The sequence below is a fragment of the Eublepharis macularius genome, chromosome 17 (genome assembly GCF_028583425.1).
Source record: "Eublepharis macularius isolate TG4126 chromosome 17, MPM_Emac_v1.0, whole genome shotgun sequence".
NCBI lineage: Eukaryota > Metazoa > Chordata > Lepidosauria > Squamata > Eublepharidae > Eublepharis > Eublepharis macularius.
In genome coordinates, this window is record NC_072806.1 from 4,537,908 (window position 1) to 4,565,739 (window position 27,832).

The following is a 27,832-nucleotide window of genomic DNA, read 5'->3' on the forward strand; positions in this document are numbered from 1 at the left end:
ATTAAAATAATTACCCACGCATGCACATCAAAATCTGGAAGGGTCCAACCCAGCTCTGAGCTGGAAGAAACCCTGCTGCTCGGGGCAGATCCACCATCCCAAGAGAACCAAGAAGTGACATAGATCCAGAGGAGTGAGCCACGTCAGTCTGTAGTTGCAAAATAGTAAAGAGTCCGGTAGCACCTTTAAGACTAACCAAGTTGATTGTAGCATAAGCTTTTGAGAACCACAGCTCTCTTCGTCAGATGCAAGAAGTGGCATGCAAGAAATGGCATGTCAGTGGAAGGCAGCCACACCAGAGGAGGCAATGGACCTGCTTTGCATTCACTGGTACCTTCCAAATCCATGCTGCTGCTGCCAGAGGTGCTGCCTCAGCAGCCCGGTCTACAGGTGTGCAACAGACACGATGAGATTCACCACCATTCGTGCCGCCACCACTGCTGCACTAGAGAAGGCTATTCCTCCCTTCAACTTATTGATACATTACATCTGCATCCTATACCTTTGGCTCCATTCATCCCATTTCCCCTATTATGGCTACCCTGTGAGGTATATAAAGAATATAAAGTTCAAGGTCACCCCAACAAGCTTCATGAATAAGCACAGATTTGTACTCCTGCCTTCCTGGTCCAAATCTGACAGAGTAACCACCACGTTGGCCTCACAGAGCACTTTACGATGCTCACATCCATCATCTATATTTTTTACAACAGCCCTGTATGGCAGGCCACTATTGCTGTCCCCAAAGCTTCAGGTTGCCTAGCGAGAGTCTGACTAAGGGCTTACTGACAGAGTCAATCTAGGAAAGGGGTGTTTGGCAAAAGCCATTGCCTTTTGCAAAACATTCCCACCTCCTGTTTGGGAGGTTCTCTGAAATGCCAAAAGATGGCAAACATATTTGCCCATTTAGAGGGTGGTCAGGAATTTGCCCAATACAGGGGAAAGTTCACCTCTCTCTTTCTCTTTCTTATTTCGCAACATCAATTTTCATATAAAAACATCAATCAATGAAGATGTTTTAAACTCTTGACCAGGCTCAAGTGTTTTAAAGCCACCTAGAAAATAAGGTCAACACCACTACCTCTCTCAAGAACTTGGACAGCTTCATATACACTTTTGCATAATGGACTCCAAAATATGGGTGTGCCTGCTACATCTCTGCATGCTCATTGCACTGGCCTGGCCCTCTTCCAAGGAGCCTTCGGGGTAGGGGGGAGGAGTTATTGATTTGGTTTTATCCTGCTTATCAGGAAAAAAAATAATCTCCCAAAGTCGCTCACGTCTATCAAAAATCCAATACGAAAAGGTAAGTAGAAGGAACTGTACATGAGTATAAGCTGACCTTTCCCTCAGGCTTACAAAACTTGGGAGTAAATATTGTGCCATTCTGCTGCACCTCTGTACCAAATCCTCTACTGCTGATGATATAGAGATGCAGGAGAATGAGTCTGCCTGTCGCATCTCTGCATGATTGACACCGCAGTCCAGAACAGGAACTCATGCAAAACCACAACGGTAGGCTCCTTGGAAAGGAGGTCACTCTCCCACAGCCTAAATGTAACCCTTTCCAGGCATCAGAGCAGAGTCCATCTATTCTTAATTCAGATAAGAAAACAGAATGGTATACATGGGGAAGTTCTGGTTCACAGCCTTTCTTAATGTCCACAAAAGGAAAACTCAATATACTTCATTTTTGGCACTAAGAAAGAGGAAGGAGGGCACTTTCTTCGGCGCTGCCTCGGGCAAGTCAATCCATCATGGTCCCCCCTGACCCCAGCTGGGATGCAAATCAAACTATTTATTACCTATCATGCAAAGGCCTCCCAAGACACAAATCCATCACACCCATTTGAGTTGATTGGTGACCTGTGTGTGAAAAGCTGCTGCCTAAATCCAGCAGGGTGGGGGTGGAGGAGGGAGACGGACATGCAAGGCATACCTAAAAAGAATTTTGCGGGGGTGGGGTGGGGAGTCATGCTAAAAAGGATTCGAGCCATTCACATAAAAAAGGGAGGAAAATGAATGTAAGAGCCAGTTCGATATCCACAGGAGAATCAAATGATCAAGTACCAGTCTCCTAGCATACGGAAAGCCTAGCTTCTGAACCCCCAGGCAAAAAATCCAGGGTGGAGCTTCCAAATCACTGCTACCCCCCCCCCCCACTGACCAGGGCCAAGGAAGGCGGGGGCCACCGCTGCTGCTGGAAGCCAACTGCCACAGCCCCAGATGGGTAAGGAGCAAGCAGCAGCAAGCAGCCTGCTTTTCTTCTCCCCCCCCCTTTTGGGTCATAGGGTTGCCACCTCCAGGTTGGGAGATTCCTGGAGATTTGGGGGGTGGAGCTTAGAGTGGGTGGGGTTTCAGGGGGGCTTCAGCAGAGTATAATGCCATAGAGTCCACCCTCCAAGGCAACCATTTTCTCCAAGGGAACTGATCTCTGTCAGCTGGAGAGCAGCTGTAATCCCAGGAGATCTCCAGCCACCACCTAGAGGCTGGCAACCATAGCGTAGGTGGTTGGAGCCCCCCTAAGTGTGTGGCATGGGGACCTGCTAATACCACCTCTGAAGCCAGCATGTCAGAAAGAAAGCTGGGCTTAATCATTTCCCCAAAGCACTCGTAGGGCGGGGTTTAAGTTTTCCCCCAAAACATGGTTTCCCACTTGAAACCCCAAATGGCCCAACCCAGGAAAGGAGATTCCGCTAGATTTGGCGGAATATACAAACTGGCACTGGGGGACAGTGTGGAATTACAAGCGAAAGGAAAGTCTTGCCTTCCGTGTTACAGCCATACTGTGTTAGTCTCAAATACAACCAGCTAACATCTCTGAAACTTTACTTAATTGAAGAGAACAAAAAGGGCTAGAGCTTCCAGTGTCAAGAAACTGCTAATCTGGAAAGGTCAGTTAAACTATTTCACCAAGGCTCTAGTCCTCATGGGGATAAAAATGTATCTAAGGGTGAAATACCTGGTGAAACTTCAATAACCAAGCAGGGTGGTATTTCCAGAGATAGAGGGGAAGGTTTCCCCATGACCAGTGGAAGACTAATTAAAAATGCATGACGCTATGAACTAAGCAAACACAGGCAATAGATTGAATTTGCATAATTTATATAGGTTGTAGAATTTGTGGGCTTTATTTGCAGTGGAGGATTTGGATGACCAGGGTTTGGGGAGAAGGGGGGTTAGACCACCCAAAACTAAGCGCAAAGCATGCGCTGCCTTATCCATGCGCAGCAACCCCTCTCGTACAGCGTAAAATGAGCTTTCGTGTCACGCAAGTTACGGTGACCCTTCCAAAACTGTTGTCACGGCTACAGCTGTAAGCTGGTGCATCGGCCTCTTTCAATCCACACACACACACACACAAAACATCCTAACACTTCACTGGGCCTCCAGAGAAATCTCTCCCACACACTCAAGCTCTCAGCCACACCCCATTGCTTTCTATATCTAGTTAAAGCTGCCCCTCGGAGATTTAGAAAAAAACAGAACACGGCCAAGAAACCCTCTGCTATAGTTTCAGGAGAGAGACACGCACCCCACAAATTCGAGCCAGGAAGGTCCTATTTTTGGTGCCACCATGTGAAGTTATAATAAAGACCTCTGAGCACACTAAGAGCGCGGATTGCTTTTCCTCTGAAGTGCATCCAGGGCTCATTTGATGAGAGACGTGAGCAGAAGGGCATGCAGATCAAAGCGTGCGACCTCCACCCAAACTCAAACCGCTAAAACTTTTCTCCATGCAATGCCAGCTAGCAGCTTTTTGTGGAAGGGGAGAGCACCATTCCCAGGAGACTTTGAGCATAAATGGGTGGATTACGGTCCCCGTGACAGACGTGATTTTGCTTGTTTGTTTGTAAGAAAAGCTGCTTTCAAAAAGGGGAAGCTAGGAATGAAAGAGGGGTGGGGAAAACTCTTGGCCTTATCCCAAATGGCCACCTCTCGTGGCTTCCCCCACTCCTGCATGGGTTTTAAAGGGGTGTTTGCCAAAGGAATAAATAAAACACTTGGGCTGCATTCTGATAACACACACAAACCACAGTTTGGGCTGCATTCTGATAACACACACAAACCACAGTTATGTCCACGATAAGGACGAGTCAGGAAGTCCTCTTGCTCACGCACTCTCCCTCCGCTGTCACTTCCTGCACTGAGACTGAAGACTTCCTGGTTTGGAATTGCCATTTTCATAGCAGCTGAACAAGGTGCTTTCATAAACTGCAATTTGCTTCCTTCCAGGATTATAAATCAGGATTGAATGAGACCTAAACATGGTTTGTTCAGATCTGAAAGACAGTCACTGTGTCACATGGGACTCAGCTTTTGAGGTTTGACGTTGCCAGATTTGTACAAGATACCAATGTGGTTAAAATGATATTTTTGCAGAATAACATAAGGCAACTTCCGGAGCTACACAGAATTCTTTGTCATCAGATGACAAAAGGTTTTGTGAACTCTGCAGTAACAACTTATATTACAGCCCAGATCTCTTTCCCTCTGCTTTGTTCCCGCCACCCTGGGTTGCGGACATTTGATTATTCTGCCTAAGAACAAAAATCAAGATTAAATCCAGCATCCAGATAATTCAATTAGAGGAAAAAAAGAAGCAAGTTTCTAGCTCTTATGCTGGTAAAAATAAAGGCTTGAACATGTAAAGGAGAGTGCCATGTGAAACTTTTCCAGTTAGGGCACTGACTGAGCACCGTGTGCAAGAAGAGGAGCCCCAATGGAACAGACGAAGTGTCCAATCCTAAACCGATTTACTCCACTCTAAACCTATTGACTTCACTGGGCTTAGACTTGTTTAACTCTTCTTAGGGTTGCACTGTCAAAGTCCATCAAGTTCAGCACCTTGTTTCCTAGTCTGGTCAACAGATGCTTCCAGGAAACTCAAAAGCAGGACATGACCGCAACAGGCCAATGGTTTTCCCCCTAGCATCTGGGGTTCGAAGATAGACTGTCTCTGAACATGGAGGTTCCATTTAGTCCTCATAGCTAACACCTATACACAGCCATGTTCTCCTTTCCTTTGTCTAACCCTTAATAAGAATATCCTGGCTCCTTTGCTGGATTAGAGCAAAAGTCCATCTTCTGCAGCATCCTGTTTCTAACAACATCCAGATGGGGGCCCCAAGGAAACCCATAAGCAGGGTAGGACATTAGCGCCCCTTTCTTATTTTTTTTCCCAGCATCCAGTTTATTCAGAAGTAGATTGCGTCCGCACATGGAAGTTCTATTATCTATTGCGGCTCATAGCCATCAATACAATTGTGCCTCAGCTGTGTCCATGTTTTTTAGATAATTTGACTTAGCCTGTATTGTTTATGGTGCCAGTCTTGAACTCTGTATTGTACTGAGCTTTTACATATTGTTTTACCATTGTTTATGATTTTAATGCATAATGTTTTTCTTCTCCCTGAGCCCGTCGCAGGGAGGGCGGGGCATAAATCTGATAAATAAATAAAAAGTTCTAAGCAATGCGAGTTTGGGGTGGAGCTTGAGTTCGCCGCATAACTCTTTGCTTCCAGAGATCAGCAACAAATAGAAAATAAGTTGCATAATTTATCCAGACTAAGTTGTATGTGGGAGCACATGCATTTTCACAGAATCATAGAATCACAGGGTTGGAAAGGGCCTCAAGGGTCATCTAGTCCAACCCCCTGCAAAATGCAGGAAATTCCCAAATACCTCCCCCTGCCACATCCCCAGCGACCCCTGCTCCGTGCCCAGAAGATGGCAAAACGCTTCCAGGATCCCTAGCCACACTGGCCTGGGGAAAATTGCTACCTGACCCCAAGCGTGTGATCGACATTACCCTGGACATGTAAGAAGGGGCCACAAAAACTAAGCATTGACGCCACCCTTCCTGCCCTCCCTTCCATGATCTGCCTGGGTTCACAGAACCAGCCTTGCTGTCAGATGGCCATTTAGCCTCTGCTTAAAAACCTCCAAAGGAGGAGTGCCCACCACCTCCCGAGGAAGCCTGTTCCACTGAGGGGCCGCTCTCACTCTCAGGAAGTTCTTCCTAATGTTTAGCCAAAAAGTCTTTTGATTTTTTTTTAAAGCAAGCACAGAGTATACAAGGCCCCACGGAATCACAGCTGCCTAATTAGTCTGCAAGTGAGAGAAAGTGTTAACAGACCTCCCCGCCAAGCCACGCCCACTTTGCCCTAAGCCCCTCCCTCTGCCTCCCCCTGCTAGCCCTGTTTTCCCACCACCCCAGCCACGTGCCAAGGGAGACACCTACAGTTGTTGAGGAAAAGCAGGACAGCAAAACCCAGCGTGGAGGTGGCCAAGAGGATCAGGCAGATGTTGCAAGGGATCATAAAATAGCGGACTACTAAGGAGACTTTGTGCTGGTACATCCGGTCCCGCTCCAAAGAGCCTGGCCCCATGGGATACTGGCAAGCGGTCATGCCGCTGACCGGGGCCCAGGCCCCCACAGGCAGATCCAGGGCAGCGGTTCCTCTGGGCAGACAGAAGCCCCACCCCCACGCCTGCCTGTTTGCAAAGCGGCAACCCGCTATGTGTTCTCCGGGACCGCCATCCTGCAGCCGGTGTGCACGAAGAAGTCAGTTTTCAGGAGCAAGGATCCAACCGTGCACAGCCCATACTGAGGCTGTAGTCTGAAACCAAGAGGGGGGGAGGAAACCCAGGCGCAAGTGGACCAATGTTCTGCCAATGGCCTGCTCCGTGTGGAACTCCACACTCCCTCTAAAGCAAGTCACGGATGCCGGGTTCCATATCAACAAGCCAATCCAGCCGTTTCTGCCACGGGATGAAAGGAAGCCCCCCAAATGCCACCAACTCCAAGATATGCCCCCTCACGCCCACCACCAGATCAGGAAGGAGATGGCCAAGTGGGCAGACTAAGAAGAAATGACTGAATCCGGCTACAACTCTCCTGGAAAAGGGAATATAATCCTGATTTCAAGACCGGTTTTCCTCACAATCGGAAGAGCATGCCGCCTCGGAAAGAACCACAAGGTGTTGGGTGGGGGGAGAGAAGAGGCAGACTCCTCCAAGAACAGAGAGCGCTAATTGAGTCTTCGGTTGCTCTCAAAAGGCGTGGCTCTTTATTAAACCGTCAACTCGGTTGCCGGGTGGTCTTTAGTTCTGGAATGAGTTCCTTCAGCCCATGGGTTCCTCTGACTACGAGCATGTATACGCAAGAGAGAGAAGGGAAGAAAGAAGCAGACCCCCGTAGACAGCCCCCAAACTTAATCCAGAGAGCTGGCAAATGCACTCTCCGGTTGCCTCTGGGCTCCGCAGCGAGGCCAGGCTCTGCTTTCGCTTCCCAAAGAATGCCAAAGTCCATGGGGGGGGGGGGTGCTCAGCTGTGCTTTCCTCAACAGCAAATGCCGTCAACCTCCTCTGCTCCTCCGTGTCCCCCCTCCACCAGGGACAGGCGAAGAAGGAGCCGCACCAACTCCTTTTGCCAATCTGGCATCAGCTGAAATCGGCTAAATCCATCGCCACCTTCTTCTCGGACCACTGTCGCCCACCGGCCCTTCCCGGAGAGCTAAACACACATGCAGAAATCGGCATGGAAAATAGCGGCTTCCCTGCCCCCCCAAATGCACCAGCCAACAAAAGATGAAGGTTGACAGAGTCCGGAGTCCTGACAATAGAAGGGGTCCAGCGCGGCACAAAACGGGAATCAAAAGCAACAGAGCGCCACCCCCCACCCCCAAGTTTCTTGTGCCCCCGACAGCTCCGGGTGGTGGGAAAGGAAGGAAGGGAAGGTTATTGTCCTCTGTCACCCCTGAGCCACTGTCGTGGTCTTGCTCTCAGCACATCTCCTGTGAGAGCTGTCCCTCTTCCAACAGCAGGTAGCTCCATCCTTTCCCGCTGGCTTGCTCTCTCTGGCACAGGTCTCCTCCCTTCCAAAAAAAGAGACAACGTTCAGCTGCCGCTCGCTGGCAGAGGAAGAAGAAAGGCAGGAGGAAAAGAAACGAAGAAGAGGAAAGGGTTATTGGGATCGCCCGGTTCTCCTCTTTCGCACGGAGGCACTCCAAGCAGCACTCCAAGCAAGAGCCCGGAGATGGAGAGGCAGTAAAAACAAAGGAGGGAAGACTGTGAAAAGGGGAGGTATTTTCTAGCCGGGTTTCTCCAGGGAGCTGTTCTCATGCAAATAGGAGACGGCAACCTGTGGTCATCCGCTGCCTTCAAAGATACCTCCGGAGCTACGGACACCTGTGAGCATCTCCACGGAGATGGTGGCAGAAGGGAATGACCGTTCTGTTCATATCTCACTGCCTTCTTCCAAGAGAGTGAAAGGAAAATCACCTCCTCTCGTCCCTCTCCAACCAACACCCCCCCCCCACACACACACACAGCTTCTCATTTGTGAACTCAAGACGTTAAAAGGGGCGGAGAAGATAATGTCAAAACTCATTATGTGTGTGTGTCTCTCTCTGCCACCCCATGCCTCCCCTTGCTGTGCACGGCACACCCTCTCCGTGGACCGACCCACAGACTTGGTTGCCTTTAACAGCTGCTTTGGAAGGGCGAGGAGGGGGTGTCTTTACACCTCTGGGGGGGGCACAGATCAAATTGCACACCATGCTAGAAGAGACGTAACACAAGATCCCTTTGAATGCAGAAAAGCCTTTTCAGGAATGTAAGAGGCGCCTCCAAAGAGAGGGATCAAAAGTTGAGGGCTGGACACCGAGAAGAGAGAATTTAAGCACCGGCATCAAAGAACGCAGGGCGGAGCGTGTATTTCTCACACCCGACTTCTCTACTCATCACAGGCTGGAGGCAAGCAGATTGCCGACCGCTTAATTGGCCTGAAAAAGCATTAGACAGATTCAAGGTTCTGTCACACCATGGCACTCACCGATTAGCTATGATAGCAAAATAGAACCTCCATGTGCAGGGGCAGTATACCTCTGAATGCTCTGCGACAAACAGCAGAACACAGGATTGCTGTGGTTTCCCAGAAGAACTAAGACTGGTCTGAAGGGACAGATGAACCTCCATGCAAAGAGGCAGTACAGAGGGGAGTGGGGGGGGGGGAAGCAATACCAGGGGAGGTCAGTTGCCTTAAAGGCATGCTTGAGACATCTGCCTAGCTACCATTGGAAATCGGATGGTCCAGACCCCCTTGAACATGGGGGTTCCTTTTAGCCACCGTGGCTAACAGACATTTCTCCTCTGTGAACTTGTCTAACCCAGTTTTAAAGCCATCAAAATCAGCAGCCTTTACTACTACATCCTGTGGCAGTGAGTTCCACAAGTTCATGCCATGTTGTGTGACAAAGTCTGCAGGGCTCTTCTTCGTATTCCAAGACATCCAGACTGACTTTATTATTGTTTTATTTTTATTATTATTTTTATTTATGTCATTTATAGTCCGCCTTTCTCACTGAGACTCAAGGCGGATTACACAGTATGAGACTTGTACAATCAGTATCAAGTACATTTCAATACAGTATCAAGGACATTTCCACAAACTATGCCATAGGGTAAACAAAATAGTAAAGAGTTCAGTGGCACCTTTAAGACTAACCAACTTTACTGTAGCATAAGCTTTCGAGAACCACAGTTCTCTTTGTCAGATGCAGCTGGGTTGTATAGAGAGAACCACAGTTCTCTTCGTCATGCATCTGGACTCTTTCCTATTTTGCTACTACAGACTAATACGGCTAACTCCTCTGGATATAGGGTAAACAGACACAAGTTTAAAAGACATAGCATTAGCAATAATCCAATATAGAGTAGGAAAAAAATACTGAAACAGAACATAATCAATTTTGGGATTGACATTAGACAACATGGAGCACAGGTGGTACACAGGAGTACGTACTTAAAGCAACAGATAATATGTAAGGCAATACAGTGATGAAGTCTACACTCCCTAACTCATTAGCGAAGCGTCTGAGACCCCATCCCTACAATACAGCCCTCCCATTTGAGTAAAAAAGCCTTTTTGAATAGTTCGGTTTTTCCTCCCATTTGAGTAAAAAGCCTTTTTGAGTTGTTCGGTTTTGCATCCTTTGCGGAAAGCCAGGAGTGTGGGGCTCTCCTGACCTCCTCAGGCTTCAGAATGCCCCTCAGCGCTGAACAGACGCAAATCCTCTTTCTCTCCCTCCTGAGAGGCCCTGATCCTACAGGGCAGAGCTCCCAAATAGCCTGACCTTTGGATTCTGGGTCCTCATGCTATGATCTAACTCTTATCTTGGAAATGCTAAGGAGGCAGCTAAAACCTTTGGGCAGACCCAGGACTTGAAAGCTGTATGCAAGGATGAAAAACCCCTTTGGACCACGATGAAGCACCATAAAGCAAATCCATATATTGGGAAATGAGACTGAACAACGTTGTGGGCTTTCACAACCCAACTTCAACAGCCCCATCTTGTTTCCACCTTTCCCTTAGGCATATCAAACGTGGGACCCTTTATTTTCCGTTTTTCTCGTGCCAAAGTTTCTCCAGTAAAGGCATGCCTGTTTCGACACCGTTTTCCCAACGGCATATAAGCAGTTTATATTCTATAAATGGTGTAATCGAACAGGACTTGGGAACACTGCCAACAAAGCAAAAAGGCCCACCTCTGAAAACGAGAAAGGGCAGATTTGGACATCTCTGACTTTCAGGTTCTTGGTCAGCTCAGCCCTCCACTAAGCAGCTCACCCTTGGCTCTTTTGCTATGCTTCACACTACGAAGACAGAAATCTTCTGTCGGTGATGCCTGGACTTGAACCCAGAACTTTCTGGTACGGAGCAGGGTCTGAACAGAGAGGAAAAACATGGACTGGGTATGCTCAGGTACTCCCTTCATATACAGAAGTGGGTCACAATGGCACATCACTGGATCCAGCAACAGGCAGGCAAATTGGACCCTCTGGAGAAATATCGAAAATCGTCTTGATTTTCTGCCCCGGACTGGTCAGCAGTCTGCTTACCAACAGGGGTCTTCTACTCAAGGCCTAGGTCTTGCTCAAAGGGTCTTTTTAATGTAAATTTATTTATTTAAACAATAAACAGTAAACATAAAAGATAAAAAACACAACAATTTAAGACCCAAACTAACAATACATAGAAACATGAAAAAAATCCAAACAAACAGGGAAAGCAACTAATAATAATTGTAAGTAGATACAAAAAGGAAAGGTTGAAAAAAAACCTAAACTACAAGTTGGGTTCCGATTTTCTCTGTGACAAATATGTATTGTTTTCAAAGTCTCCCTTATTCTATGTTAAAAATAAGAGCCCTCTCTTTTCTATTGTTCATGATTCTTAATCCATAAATCCACATATCGTCAAATCATTGTCATCTATTTCATGTAAAAAGTCTATAAATGGTTTCCATTCGACCAAAAATGCAGATAATGTCCTTTCTCTCATCAGTGAAACTCCAAAACCTTTATCCACCATTCCTCCACTGTAGGCAATACGGGAGTTTTCCATTTTAGTGCATACAGTACTTTTGCTGCCGTGATCATATATAAAAACAGTTCCAAAACTTCTTTCCAACTGACTGTCCATCATTCCCAACACGAAAGTCTCTGGCTTCAACTGGTCTTGCTCAAAGGGTCTGTGGCTACCCTAAGATGGACAACCCCCCTTCCCAGAGGTTGATGGCCGAAAAGCTCAGACCTGATCTAGCAAGGCCACCTCCTTTCCTTCCCCAATCCAGGAAGCTTCTCATAACGCTGAAAGCCACTTCACTCATTGATAATAGATCCAGAGGAGTTAGCCGTGATAGTCTGTAGTAGCAAAATAGTAAAGAGTCCTGTAGCACCTTTAAGACTAACCAACTTTATCGTAGCATAAGCTTTTGAGAGCCACAGCTCTCTTCATCATGCATCTGACGAAGAGAGCTGTGGCTCTCAAAAGCTTATGCTACAAGAAAGTTGGTTAGTCTTAAAGGTGCTACTGGACTCTTTCCTATTTAACTCATGGATAAATGAGGGCAAACCTCCCTCTTAAGTACTTGGAGAGGTGGCCCACTGCTGAGTCACAGCAACTGTCTTCCACCCACGTGCAGGAGACTGAGAGAGAAAGAACTAAGTCTGGAGGTGGCTACGCGTGCAACTCTTCATTGGGAAAAGCCTAAATTGAGGTGGGGGAACCTGGAGACAGACAGGCTTAAGAAAAGCCTGCACGATTGGCAATTCAGCTCCCAGACCTAGTGCAGCCACGTCAGCCATGGGCTGCGGCCCACCAGGTGCTGGACAACTCTCCTGATTTTTCTATCCTTGGAAAGCAACATAACCAGGATTTGCGAGCCACCAGGCTTGGGTGATGGGTTGCGTTGAGCCAGGCGGCCTGCAGCTGAAGCTGGCTGGCGTCAGAAGACGAGAGAGCTGGTCCAGACCCTTCTGCTCTCTCCAAAGTGCCTGCCCAGTGCCCCATAAAAGCCATGGCATGGAAAAGAATGCCATCCTCGCCGTCGCTGGTTCCCTGCCGTTCGTATCCCACAGCAAACCAATGATCCACGGAGCCCAACTTCCTGTTCCATACAGCTGCCAACGAGATGCGTCATTAATACATCTGAAATGTATTATTTGCTTCATCCCCCCCCACTTCATTCTTCTCCATTTTATCCTCACAGGGGCAGGCTAGGCTGAGAGTGTACGACTAGCCCAAGGTCACCCAGCAAGCTTCCATGACAGAGCGGAGATTCGAACCTGGATCTCCCAGATTCTAGTCTGACACTCTAGCTGCTACACCACAGTGGCCCACACTGTTGCCCTCAGCCACTGATACTGAGATACACTGCCTTTGAACATAGTGGTTCCATTTAGCCACTGCGGCTAAGACATTTCTCTTCTGTGAACTCGTCTAACCCAGTTTTAAAGCCATTGAAGTCAGCACTCATTACGACTACATTCTGTGGCAGTGAGTTCCACAAGTTCATGCCATGTTGCGTGACGAAGAACGGAAAGTCAGTGAGCGCAAAGGCTGAGCTGCTGGATCTCATGATGCACAGAAATGGCAGTGCGCATGGGAGCATTTCTCCCACAGCGCAAAAAATATTTGGGTGCAGAATTCAGCTTCTTGAGACCCCAAGTTTTTTAAAGTCAAGTTTTTAGGCCTCAAGATTGCGAGAATATGGAGAAGCCCTGCTGAAATCTGAGAAGCCAGAAGGAGGTGGTTAAATAAAATTTCCTTGCGTTTGGGGAGGGGCAGACATAGCACCTCTTTATGAATAAATAAGCCAAATGATTAAATTGCGAAGTAAGTTATTTGCAATTTGTGTATTTTTAAAAACCCTACAACAACAAAAATGTCTATTATTGTGCATAATTTATGTAAATTGAAATGTTGTACTCCGCCCTGAGCCCACCTGGTAGGGAGGGCGGACTAAAAATCTAATATAATAAATAAACAATATAATAAATTCTGGATTGGGGTAAAAAACTATACAGCTCTGTCCAGGGCTTTTTTTCTGGGAAAAGAGGTGGTGGAACTCAGTGGTGGAACTCAGGACTGCACAATGATGTCACTTTGGGTCAGCTGGAACTAGGGGGGAGTTTTTTAAAGTTTAAATCACCCTCGGTGAACATGGTCACATGGCTGGTGACCCCGCCCCCTGATCTCCAAACAGAGGGGAGTTTAGATTGCCCTCTCAGCTCCCCTCTGTCTGGAGATCAGGGGGCGGGGCCACCAGCCATGTGACCATTTTCAAGAGGTTCCGGAACTCCGTTCCACCGCGTTCCTGCTGAAAAAAAGCCCTGGCTCTGTATCAATCTTATTTGGCCACATCTCTGGGCTTCTGAGACTATACCAAGCATTTTCCCACACACATGCAAACATGAGGACTTGAATCTTGTCCTCAAAAGGCCAAGAGTGTCAGGGAGTTCAATTCTGTGCCACTGGGAGTGAAGCCTATACACAGTCCAGCTTTCTTCCTTTCTCACTTTGGCCAGGCCTTTATGACCGTAAAGAGGAAAGCAGAAACTGAGGAGACCTTCAGCAAATGGAGGCTGAGTCCATTCATTCCCAGAGCGTTTGGAGTGGGGTTTGGGGGAGGGGAGGTGCCTTGAAGGGCAGCATCGTATTATCCCCCTGACAAAGCACGGATATACAAACACACCCCCAGCCTGTGACACCGCTCCGCTTTTATAGACACGCCAGGGATTTCAGACCTACGTTCTTTTGGAAACCGCACTGGACCTCGTCCAAAAGCTTTAAATCTTCCAGCCCCTTTCCTCACCTCGACAGAGAAAAGAAAAGGCAGGCTGCGAATAGCTCATTTGCACGTCTCCATTTGCATGTTTCCGTATGCAAAAAAAAAAGGCCTAGCAAATCCTAAAAGGACTGGAGGAATGTGCCCCTAAAATGCAACCCCCAAGGATTCCATGCGCCAGACTCCAGCAGTGGAATCTGAAACCCTCCGGTGAGAACAGAGCGAGAAAAGAGGACTTAAATCAAAGCAAACCCTGTACTTTCAAACAAGGCCTAGTTCTCATTGACATAGGGCAACCTGTAGCACTTCAGACAGCAGGGCTGACTGTTCCTCTATACCCCCCCAAATACCATTCCCTGCACTCTGAAAACTAGGGAGAGAAAAATAAGCCTGGCTTTCTGCTAGTTTTCTTCCTGCAGGGAATTTATTGTTTGCATAGCAGAAGCATCTGTCACACGGACTCCCATTTACAGTCCAAAGTGGCACAGCTTCAGGAAGAAAAGGGTCTATGTGGATGGAGCTGCTCAGCAGAGCAAAGACTGCACTAATGGAACATTAGAATCGGACCTTGCAGATCTCGTAAAGAAAACCACTCAACAACGACAGGCTTCCACTCTTTGCTTCCTTGGATCCAAGTCCATTACAGCTGCATCAGGGGGCAGAGAGGCTGCCAGTGGTGACTCCAGTAATCAAGGAGAAAAATTCTGCGCGTGCTCAGGGGCACTGCCTGCTCCAGGCAAGCTGCACGTACAGTTAAAGAAACCCAGCTGAGTTCAAGATGCAGCATCTGAAGTCAAACACAAATAAACTGTCATTAAAAAAAAAAAGCCTTTATTTTCTTCTATCATCTCTAGTTTTCAAATTATGTTGCAAGGAACTCCGGGTATCTTCAGAAACTGACCAATAGAAAAAATCAGTAACGACGGACCACTCGCTCACCAGTTACCCAGCTTCCCCTGTAATATGCTGCTGGGCAGTGGGGTGGGGCGATGTTCTGTCTCTTGTAGGACAAACATGCTATTCACCCAAAGGCTTGTTCTGTGTTCCTGTGAACGGAGCATGTGCCCAAGATCGTGTTGCAGCGAACTCTGCAGTGCACAGGGATTCCCTGGATTCGCCCTTCCCCTCCTGGGCCACATGCACTCAGCAGTATCTGCCCCCCACCCCTACAGCACAGCCCCTCCTGCCAGAGGTGAGCGCATTCCAGCAATGCCGGGCAGGTGCCAACAGCTTTACACAACCATTCCCTGAAATTCTTCCATACCAAACTCCCACCCCAAAGTGCCCTCTACTGTCCATTCTTGCCAATGGCACATTGTTCCATGTATTTCTGCCCTCCCTCTTCAAAACATAAGATATTATTCATCTGATGGTGTATCTTTTTTTCCCCAGTTCAAGAGAGAAAGGAGGGAGGGAACACGCTTGGCAGCAAGGGATTTAAAATTAAAAACTGCACAGTCCAAATCAAAAGATGGTGTAACTGATTCAATGTTATCTACTCCAGCGGCAACATTTATCCTAGCAGAAAAAGTGTTACGGAAACGTAGCATTTCAAGTTTGTTAAAGCTAGAATATATTTGTGCTCAGATATTTTGCAGCGGTACTGAGTTGTCAGCAAAACATCATGGTATTCCGCCGTATTATTGACATGCCCAGCAAATGTGGCCAGAAGAAAATGGCCTTTAGTTGAAGAGGCAAGAAAATAATAGCCCCGGCTTCCATTTGTCCCACATCTCTTCTCCTCGGTCCCTGCTTTCTCTCTCAAGCCATCCCTTGACACTTCCCTGGCCCCAGCTTCTAAAAGGACTAAACCATCATTCATTTGTGTTTCCAAACAATCCCCTACCCCTTGGTTTGTTGCTCACCACCTCTGCATACCATTTCCCTTCCTGACCATTTATTTCCTAAATGAGAAATATGTAGGTTGCTAGGCATGCAAATAGGTCTGAGATGAGCCTGGAGGTTGGGGCAATGGTTTACAATGTCATAAAGCCACTGATGGCTCTCAGGTAGAAGAATGCAGCGACATTCCTCTTGTGTAGTTCCTAAGAAGGAAGTGCATTGTGGAGGAAGACACCTTGTCATGCTTGTCGATCTGTTTGCACCAACAAAGTAGATCCGCAGAAAACAGATGGAGAGAGACACACAAAGGTGCAAATATCTGGATTCTCTCCCCAGGCACATGACAGAAAGAGTCACTTTATTTTCCAATAAAAATGGGTGGCAGTCTCTCAGCTGGGTCCCCCAAGAGATGTATGAACTATAAAGCTGGATTTCTGGACCCTTCAGGTCACAGATGCCACTGGGGTGGAATTCGACAGTTTTTATGTCTGTAGAGACATCCAAATCACACTGAACCTTCACTTTAACCCTCCATATGCCCTTGGCACACACCTCATATTAGGGGAGCCATGTCCAGGACAAAACTGAGGCTATTGTACTTTGGTCACATCATGAAAAGATAAGATTCTCTAGAAACATCAATAATGCTTGGAAAAGTGGAAGGCTGTAGGAAAAGAGGAAGACCTAAAACGAGATGGCTGGACGCAATAAAAGAAGCCACGTCCTCCAGTTTGCAGGATCTGAGCAAGTCTGTTGGTGATAGGACATTTTGGAGGTCTTTCATTCAAGAGTTTCTGGAAAAGACAGTAATGCTAGGAAAAGTGGAAGGCAGCAGGAAAAGAGGAAGACCTAAAACGAGATGGCTGGACTCAATAAAAGAAGCCACGTCCTCCAGTTTGCAGGATCTGAGCAAGTCTTTTGATGATAGGATGTTTTGGAGGTTTTTCATTCATGGAGTCATCATGGCTTGGAGGCAACTTGACAGCACATAACACACACACACACACGTACGTCCAGGAAAGGGGATCACAACTTCATTGCAAAACTGACACCCTCCTCCAAGCAATGAAGTATAAAAATGAGGTACAAATAAGAACTGGGGAGAGGGGAAGAGCTCGCATGCATGGAGAGGAAATCGGAAAGGAGAAAAGAAACAGGCGATGTGAGAGTTAAAGAGGAGGCAGGCCGGATTCTTAATGCCCTCTGGCTCTGTGGCTGCCCGCATCATTGCGAAGAAGGAAAATGTCGGTGACAACAGCCCACTCCACGCCTCCTTCGATGCTCCCCCAGCATTCTAAACCACAGTGTTCAAATGCATTAAGGTGGCTGTGTGGCCAAGCAGACGCCTTGAAAGCCCCAGATTGCTAATGGGTTTATTGCTAAAGAGCTCTCAGCAAGAGACCAACAGCTGGGGCCCTTGCCAAGAACAGGCCAAAGGAGGAGAGCAGACGAGGAGGAGGGGAGAAACAGAGAATGGTCCCTGGGTCCACCTCCATGCAGTAAGCCAAATGCGTTCCGCTGGCTAGACCCAACGTCTTGCCGATCACCAATAATTTTGTATTTCCCCCCTTCTTAAGCCAACCGCTTCTCTTTCCATCTCCTTCAGACTAAAAACTTGTTAATGGGTTCACGTGTTTGGTAAATTGCGACTCAGGGGGAAGACTGTTAAATTTCTTCCCCGCTTTTAATTATTATTGCCTGAAGTCACTGTTGTCTTTGTTGAGTAGGCTTTTGATTCATTTTTAATTTACTTCTTTGACATATTTCCAAGGTGCCACTCCAGTAACAGTTTGAGGCAGTTTTCAGAAAAGCATCTGACCGGGGGGGGGGGGGGTCTGCCTTACTCTAAAGGAGACCACTGGATCATCTTGCTCAAGACCAACTATTCTGAATGGTTATGATTAAAGGGTTAAGCACTAAGAAAAAAGACAAAATATTTAAAAACTAGTAAGTGGCAGATGGTAAAAGCAGACCATAATAATTTTTTTTACATTTTTTTTTAAATAATCGTCCTTGTTATCAGATCTAAGACAGGAACAGAGAGCTAATTAAAAACATGTCTGTGCAAGTTTTCTACTTGCAGGGAGTTTGCTCTTTTGCAAAGATATTCCCTGCCCCCACCTGCAGAGCAAATTCCATATGAACATTTTATTACTTTGCACAGACTGATTAAACCAGAGTTCTCACCAGAGAGATGGTCACTAGCGAGGGTTGCCAGCTCTGGGTAGGGAAATTCCTGGAGATTTGGGGGGGCAGAGCCTAGGAAAAGTGGGGTTTTGGGAGGAAAGGTGCCCCAGCTGGGTATATACCGTAGAGTCTACCCTCCAAAGCAGCCATTTTCTCTAGGCAAACAGACCTCTGCAGTCTGGAGATTAGTTGTAATTCCAGGAGATCTCTAGCCACCAGCTGGAGGTTGGCAACGCTACCTAGCAAGGACAAATCCTGGTAGAGAAGGACAGGAAGAATTTGCTGATGACAGTGGGGGAAAGCACAGGAGAGTGTGTAATACCATGTGGAGTGGAGAGTGCCCTCAAATCATAGCTGACTTATGGTGACCCCTGGTGGAGTTTTCATGGCAAGAGACTCACAGAGGTGGTTTGCCATTGCCTGCCTCTGCAACCCTGGTCTTTACTGGAGGTCTCCCATCCAAGTACTAACCAAGGCCAACCCTGCTTCGCTTCTGAGGTCTAACAAGATCAGGCTCACTTGGGCTACCTGGGTCAGGTACAGGGGCTACCATACTCAAGCCTTAAACTATGGGTTTTGTGGACCCAAAAAGACATAGATTCGTCCATCAACTTTCAAAAATGGAGTCCTAAATCAAACTGTATTTGAATTGTTATTAACATTCTAATGAATCTATTCTCTTGCTCCAGTTCTTCCTCCCCCCATGCCCAGAGTGTCTCGAAGACCACCCACCCTGATGCCATCTCTCTCTTCCATTACCAGCTTTTCCAGGTAGCCTGACCTCTCAGCTCTTGGTTCCTTTCTCCCACTGAAACGAAGCCTAAGCCACTGCAACCGGAACCAACAAACCTCCTTCTCCCATTGATCTCCCACTCCATTCTGCCTCTTTGTTATGTCTCAGAGTCTCTCTGCACAAGACGCGCCTTAGCGTAGGTTCGTCAAGTGAAGGAAGACGCAATGTTAGCCAAAAAGCATAGCTTATGTGCCGCTGTGTTTACATACATACATACATACACATATGTGTGTGTGAATATGTTTACGTGTATTTTAATCTATGTATTAGGATGTTTTATGATTTTAAATTGTACATATGATGAAATACGTTTTAAAACTTGGTTGTGACCCACCCTGAGCCTGCTGGTGTGGGGAGGGCGGAATATAAATGAATGAATGAATGAATGAATGAATGAATGAATGAATGAATGAATGAATGAATGAATGAATGAATGAAAAGACAGAGGGTTTGTTAATTTCATCTTCACCTCCGAGAAGGCTCTGTCAATTTCACAGTTCCAGTCTAAAACTGTGTGGGTTGGCAACCAGAGGGCAGTGAGGAATGGAAATGGGCTGGAGCTGCCTTCCAGAGCCGGGCTTGGACCTGGAGAGGTTATCATGGGCTGAAGTTTCCCTTCTGGCATTTCACAGCCCCTTCCCACAGCTCCAGTGTATAGCAAAGCCCTTGCCCTGCTGCAGGCTCTGTCTTTTTAAACTACCCGTCCGGCTAACACTGCATCTCCCGACACGTGTTCTTCACATGTCAGATGTCTCATGAAGAGCCTCTTAGATAACAAGCTTCATGGAACGTAGGGATGGTGCTACGTTCCTCCTTTGAACAGTAAAGAGACCCCCCCCCTTCCCTGCTGCCCTCATGATTATAAAGGCGGTGCTATGAAGTCACCCACTGCTGTGCAGGTGAAGCAGGGAATATCTTTGCAAAAGAGCAAGCTCCCTGCAAGTAGAAAACTAGCACAGGCATGTTATCAAAGAGTCTCTCTACACGAGACATACGACACGTGAACAACATATGTCTCCAGAGAGGCAGAAAAATATGATTGGTAAGTTAACTAAAAAGAAAGTTGTAAAAACAAAAATAGGACTGTGCATGCTCTAGAAGACAAGTAATGTTGAGAGCAGCTGAGACCGAGTTAATTTTTTTTTAGGGAGGCAGGAATTAGCCTTTTCAGGAGAGCTCATAAAATCCAGAGGTTCTAAATTGCCCACCCAAGATGCCTCGTTCCTCTCAGCTTGTATATAACACAGAACATAGCCAGTTTGGTGTAGTGGTTAAGAGCACAGGACTTTAATCTGGAGAGCTGGGTTTGATTCCCCACTCCTCCACGAAAGCCAGCTGGGTGACCTTGGGCGAGTCACAGTTCTCTGGAGCTCTCTCAGCCCCACCCACCTCACAGGGTGATTGTTGTGGGGTAATAATAACACTTTGTAAACTGTTCTGAGTGGGCATTAAGTTGTCCTGAAGGGCGGTATATAAATCAAATGTTGTTGTTGTTGTTGTTGTTGTTATTATGTTAATTCAACTAGGGTTGCCAGGGGCCAAAGCAAGAATAGAGGGGACTGGGGGGGGTGACAGTGGGGTACTTTGGGTAATTTTCCAGCATGACCTTTTCCAACCTCCAAATGGGTGATATCTACCGAACTGGGCTTCAGCACAACCCGTAGCTCCTCCGTCACTGGTACAACAGAGAAGCGTGAGAGCGCGTGCACGCACTTCTTCCTCCCCTCTGCTCCCCCCTCACTAGCTAGGCGAACGGGATCAGGGGGCAGCAGGTAGGGATGGGTGGGCAGCAAGCCTAAATCCAACATAATAATATTTCCAGTTGCAGTCTAGCAGGGTTTGAAATTGTCTCCCCACATCAGAGAACAGGATCCAGTATTGGCTTTTTTTTTTTTTAAATCTAGTTTGGCAGGAGAGCTAATTGGTATTAATTGGAGAGCCAACTCTGTCGGCTGCACAAACACGGTTTGTGGCCTCTCTCCGGAGCAGTCCTGTCTGCAGCGCTAATGGTTAAGCACACCCCTTTCTTACACACACATACACACACACACTTTCTCTCTGTTGCTTCTCCAAACTAATTAGCAGCATTAAGGACAAAAACAGGCAGAGAACAGAGAAAGTGGGTGGCAGAAAAGCCACCCGAGCTGGAGGGGATTTTAATTATTTCATTTAACACTCGACAAGGCCCGTCTCTGCTCCCACTCGGCAGCGCTGCAGAAATTAAAACGCTTTTTTGCGAGGGGGAGAGAACTAAAACACACATCAGCAGGAGTACAAAGCAAGAGGATAGGAGAAAAGGGGGGGGATGTACTCAGAAGTAGATTTTTATGTTCACATCCAAAAAGGGAAAGGAGAGAGAGAAGACGGTGTCCCCCAAGTGTTGTGGTTAGCTCTGCTTTGGGTGTTTATTTCCTGCCCATAACGTGCTTTTGTCTCTGAATCTCCATGGCAAGAATAGCATCACTAGGCTTGTGGTGCCGGTGTTTAAAAAGCACAGGAGCCCTTGCCAGAAGCAAAGCTGGCAACTTGCAAGTACCGTTCCCTGGATAAAGAAGAGCTTTCTGATTAAAAGCATTTAGTATGATAGAGCATCGGTGTTTGCAGCGCACAAGGATGTGGTTGTGTCTCTGTGAGCCGATGGGCACAAAGATACTCCCAAGCATGTCAAGGTTTGCCAAGATCAGAACCGGCTCATGCAGCTGTGCCTCACAGTGAAATTCTCTGCGAGGAATTAGCCGGCACCTTTATCTCTATACCCTGGAAAAATCGCTAGTCAATTTTTGCAAATTGAGCCATAAGGGACACGAACTAGTCGGAGTGAGTTTTCCCCAGTTTGGTTGGCAATCTTGGGGTCTGCCCTCTTGAAACTTATTGTTATACTTCATTTAAAAGTACCCCTGTAGAGAATAGGGTTGCCAGCTCTGGGTTGGGAAATTTCTGGGATGGAGCCTGGAGGAGGGGGAGATTTGGGGAAGGGAGAGACCTCAGTGGGGTATAGATACCATAGAGTCCACCCTCCAAAGCAGCCACTTTGTCCAGGGGAAATGATTCTGTCATCTAGAGAGCCAATCATAATTCTGGGAGCTCTCCAGGCCCCACCTGGGGGTTGGCAACCTTAGCTGAAAATGAAATGGCATTGAGGGTGTACATGCAACAGAGTCAAGGTGAACCTGGCCCCACCCACCCCCATTCAGAGATTTAACTTCTAGAGATTTCAGGGAGGAGCTGAAACTAGAAAGATATCGACTCTAGCACATATTCGTGTCTTGTTTTTTGTTTAAAAAGGAGATTGCTAAATTCTTCCCCCCAAAGGCAAAGTGAGAAGAAAGCCGGAATACCGGTTTGCTAGAAAACTGGAATTGTTTTTAATAAATCAATTTTAATAATTGTTTTTAATAAATCAAAAAAGCAGGCTTTTTATGCCTGCTTTTTTAAAAAAGAAATTGAACACTGAAATCACTTCTTAAAAAAATTAGTTTACTGTCACTTCTGGTGGTGTAATAGCACCACCTACTGGTCTTTCAGAGAGAAACCCACAATTCAGTCTTCCTCTGCCAGAAACCTCCCGAGATAAGATGCAACTATGAGACGACCATTCCCCACCCAAAAGCTGCAGTTCAAGGCAGTAACTCATACAGATAATGCCAGCCCCGGCTCCCGAAGGCTGTCCCTCAACCACGGAGGCTGGGCGGTTGGCCAAGCAAAACCAGGCATTTCCATTTAAATTAAGCAGACCTTTCTGGTTGCTGGATTGAGAGCTCCTGGCTTAACAGCTTCCCATAAAAGCAAGAGAAACCACAAAGAAAGCCAGACAGCGTGAGCAAGATCGGTCCCTGGGGAGAACTTACGGTTCACACTGGAACTGGGAGGGGCAGGTGGGTCAAAGCAAAGAGGAAGCAAAAAATTAAGTAGTACAGTATACAAGGATCCAGAGGAGTTAGCCGTGTTAGTCTGTGGCTGCAAAATAGTAGAGTCCAGTAGCACCTTTAAGTCCAACCAACTTTATTGTAGCATAAGCTTTTGAGAGCCACAGCTCTCTTTGTCAGATGCAACTTTATTGTACCATAAGCTTTTGAGAGCCACAGCTCTCTTTGTCAGATGCAACTTTATTGTAGCATAAGCTTTTGAGAGCCACAGCTCTCTTTGTCAGATGCAACTTTATTGTAGCATAAGCTTTTGAGAGCCACAGCTCTCTTTGTCAGATGCAACTTTATTGTAGCATAAGCTTTTGAAAGCCACAGCTCTCTTTGTCAGATGCAACTTTATTGTAGCATAAGCTTTTGAGAGCCACAGCTCTCTTTGTCAGATGCAACTTTATTGTAGCATAAGCTTTTGAGAGCCACAGCTCTCTTTGTCAGATGCAACTTTATTGTAGCATAAGCTTTTGAGAGCCACAGCTCTCTTCGTCAGATGCAACTTTATTGTAGCATAAGCTTTTGAGAGCCACAGCTCTCTTTGTCAGATGCAACTTTATTGTAGCATAAGCTTTTGAGAGCCACAGCTCTCTTTGTCAGATGCAACTTTATTGTAGCATAAGCTTTTGAGAGCCACAGTTTCCTCGTTTTCATTGCTGCCACCAGGAACTTTATTTGCAGGCATCTGGAACAGCCAAAAGGGAACTATCAATGGATAGTGCCTAAGTTGATTTTCGAATTCCTAGATCCCTCATCTGTGGATGCCAACGAAGGGGGCAGTTTGCAAACGAAGGCAGAGACACTCTGAACATGGTCAGAGGCACCACTCCACAGCCCTCTTTTTGACCTCCCATTGCAAGTCTCAACACTTCCAAAGACATTCCTATCCTCATACCTCTTGGAGTATATCCCATGGCTCAACTTCGCAAGCCTTCCACATCAAGGGGCACGAGCAGAAGTAACAAGGTCAGAAGGAAAGCACACCTGGTTCAGCCTCACTTCCGCTAACGGGAAATTCCACATTTTGCCTCACAAACACGACCATCAGATGAAAATGCCATTATCGAAGGCTTCACTTTCACTTGGTTGGTTGGCCTGTGCCTGCGCTTCAGATTATATGGATATGCGTGTGACTAAATGCTCTCCCATGTTAAAAAAGAGTCCCTGCACACAGAAAGCTAGCCTGCCAGGGAGAGAATTTTAGCATAACCTTCTCCCTGCCGTGTTAGTTTTCTATTGCAGTTAATGTTTCATGGGGAATAGAACGTCATGCAGCTTCGACACCAGGTGACCACACGAGAGGGGGGCCGGGCCTGAGCTAGAAGCTGGAAGGTATTCTTGGTTGTGATGAGAGTTTAGTGCAAATCTTGGGGCGGGGCAGGGGGGGGGGTTCAGATCAGCATTAACTATCAAGATTGGAATTCGTCACTTACCAGTACTAATTTAGCCTTTGCAGAAGTTATGGGAACATAGTCATATGAAGCCCATTATTTAAAGGGGTTTTATTCTGTAGTTTCAATTCTTGGCTGCTGACTGTATTGAATTGTCACTTTTTCATATCTGCTGTTATTGTTGTTTTTTTAAATTGCTGCTCTTATTACAATTGCTGTCATTCTGTGGCAGGTTTCATGGGGTTTTTAAATCTGTTTCATAATCTTATAATGTTTTCATTTTCATATCAGGTGCTGCCATACGCACCACTGACATGGCAGAAAGGTGAGCCATAAATCTTTTAAATAAATACATCGATAATTGGGGCTGGAAGTTTGTGCCGGCTGTGAGAAAGCTTTCCATTTACCTGGTGACAGGTAAATTAATTTACCTGGTGACAGACAGAAAAGAAAGAGTAATATTTCTGTCTTTTAGCCAGCAGGGGGTGCTATTGGATACTATTACGTTCCCCTATGCCAGTTGAAGCGTCCTCTTCCCCCAAAGAAGCAGGTGTTTAAAGCCAGCTGCGTGAACAATCTTTTCCCATCTAAACAGTGATTATTCCCCATCGAGAAGAGGAGAAAGCAGGTTGCTAGATGACACAGGAGGGTAGGAACAGACCAGAAGGGCGAGGAGAGCTGGTAAGTAGATCTGTTCACCCTGGAGATAAGATGCTGACAACTCACATAGTCAGAATTTGTGTCTTTTAAAGAAAAGGCCAGGGATGGATGGCTTGCAAACTTCCTAAGCCTTGACCCTCTTATCTTCTTCAAACTGTCTGGCAGCGCTGCATTGCCCCAAGCCAGGCAGCCTTTCTCCCTTTCGGCACTGATGCAAAATTCAACCGTGCCAAGACGAGGAAGTCGCTTGCAGGAACAACTGGACAAGCCAGTTGGATTCGGAAGAGGAGTGGAATCGGACATCCTCGCCTCCCTTTCATCTTGGGGGTGGGAGGGCAAGATTCTGACTCTCAAAGCTGCCTGTCAGGTTCCCAGTCCTGGGACAACAAACACCGGGTGAATCCCAAGAGAAGGATGGCAGCGAGATTTCTGCTGCACTAAATTAGGTGGAAGACCAGCTGCAACACAGCGCACATTTCTTTTGCCTTTTCTGGGACATAGACCAGCAATTTTTTAAGTAATAACATGTACCACCCTTCAGGACAACTTAATGCACACTCAGAGCGGTTTACAAAGTATGTTATTATTATCCCCACAACAAAACACCCTGTGAGGCCAGCTCTGCCAGAATTTGGGGATCCGGCAGGTGTTCACCTCGGCTTACCACCCTCAAACAGATGGGTTGGCAGAGCGGCTGAACCAGACCGTCAAGGAGGCCCTGAAGAAGATGACGCGGGACAAGCCTCACCAGTGGGACTTGTACATCGACCCGCTCATGTTCGCCCTCCGGGAGACCACGCAGGCCTCCACCGGCTTCAGCCCATTCGAGCTGCTATATGGGCGCAAGCCAAGGGGGATGCTCTCCCGGCTGACGGAACGCTGGGGGCCCCGGGCCAGCAGCCCCGCGCCCCCCATACAGGAGTACGTGAGCCGGCTCCGTGACCGGGTGCAACAGTCCCAAGCGGAGGCAAATCGCAGACTGACTCGCACCCAGTCAAAGCAAAAGGCCGCCTATGACCGGGGTGCGCGGATGAGGACTTTCCAGGCCGGAGAGAAGGTCCTCGTGCACCACTCGGTGTTCCCAAGAGAGGAAGGGGACCCTTGGAGGGGTCCCTACCAGATTCGAAGGGTGCTGGGCCCCACCACCTACGAAGTCCAGTGTGGGGTCGGCCGGCGTCGGCGGAAGACCCTGCATGTGAACCTCCTAAAGCAGTGGCACGAGCGCCCAAAAGAGGAGTGTGGCGTGGCTGAGGACCCGCTAGAGCTCCCTGACAGTGTGCTGCCTTGGACCACTGATGCCCCGGAGTTCGAGGAGCCCAAGGTGGACCCTCAGCTCGACCCAGCTCAGAGGGCCCAGCTACAAGACCTCTGGGCTCGGATTCCCGGGGTCTTCTCCCGCAGGCCAGGCAGCACGAGCCTGATCCAACATGCCATTCCAACGGACCCGGGGCAGACAGCCCGGGCTACCTGGCGCCCCATCCCCAGGAAGCGGTGGGAGGCAGTGGAGAAAGAGACCGACGAGATGCTCAGGCTTGGGGTAATCGAGCCCTCGCGAAGCGCTTGGAGGAGCCCGATAGTCTTGGTGCCCAAGCCGGATGGGACCACCCGATTCTGCATCGACTATCGCGAACTGAATAAGGTGGCCCAGTTCGATGCATACCCCATGCCCCGAGCAGATGTGTTGGTAGACCACCTAGGGTCCGCCCGCTACCTGTCGGCCCTAGACTTGACGAAGGGCTACTGGCAAGTGCCCGTGCGGCCAGCAGACCGGGAGAAGACGGCCTTTGCCACCCCACGAGGCCTCTTCCAGTTCAAGAAGATGCCATTTGGTCTACACGGGGCAGCTGCCACGTTTCAGCGGCTGGTGGACCAAGTGCTGGGAGAGTGCCGGGCGTATGCAATGGCGTACATAGATGACATCATCATCTTCAGCCCGGACTGGCCCACCCACCTCCAACACTTGGAAGCTGTCATGAGGGCCCTCCAGCGAGCCGGACTACGGGCTAACCCAAAGAAGAGCCACCTGGGGTTCCAGGAACTCCAGTACCTGGGCTTTGTGGTCGGGGGAGGCCGAGTTCGCCCACCACCAGACAAGGTGGCCTCTATAGCTGATGCCCCCCAGCCCCGGACCAAGAAGCAGGTCCGACGTTTCCTGGGACTACTGGGGTATTACGGGCGGTTCATCCCCCACTTTGCCTCCCGAGCCGCCCCCCTGACAGACTGCTTAAAGAAGGGGCTGCCCAACCAAGTCCGGTGGACCCCAGCACTAGAAGCAGCTTTCAAGGACCTGCGGTCAGCCCTCTCTAATACCACAGCCCTGTGGAACCCGGACTTTGACCGACCCTTTACGCTGGCCACAGACGCTTCTGACACCGGCCTTGGGGCAGTCCTGACTCAGGAACGTGACGGAACCGACGTCCCCATCCTCTTCCTGAGTCGGAAGCTGCAGCCCGCAGAGAGGCGCTATGCAACAGTGGAGCGGGAGGCCCTAGCGGTCAAGTGGGCAGTGGGGGCCCTGCAATACTACCTGGCCAATAATCCCTTTGTCCTACTAACGGACCATGCGCCCCTGCAGTGGCTCCACCGCATGAAGGCGCACAACCCCCGTGTGCTGCGGTGGTACCTCTCCCTCCTCCCCTTCCGGTTCACCATCAAGTACCGCAAGGGGGCGCAGCATGTGGATGCGGACTTCATGTCCCGCATGTTTGAATCTGACCCTGACCCCCACAACTCAAAGCTAAGTGGGGGTGTGTGTCCGGGGTCTGGGTCCCAGCCCCCAGACTTGGTAGGAGGGAACAGCAGGTCAGCCGGGCTGATGGGCAAACAGAGGGGGCAGCCAGCAGACAGCAGGTCAACTGGTCAGCCAGCTGACAGCAGGTCAACCGGTCTGACTGGCAGGCAGAGGGGGCA

At 48.1% G+C, this 27,832-nt stretch overlaps 1 protein-coding gene across 1 annotated transcript in view; it reads right to left on the reverse strand.

Annotated features, from left to right (window-relative positions):
- Nucleotides 1-27,832, reverse strand: part of AGRN (agrin) — a 297,229-nt gene that overhangs the window by 167,565 nt on the left and 101,832 nt on the right. The gene's annotated exons all lie outside the window — the stretch shown is intronic.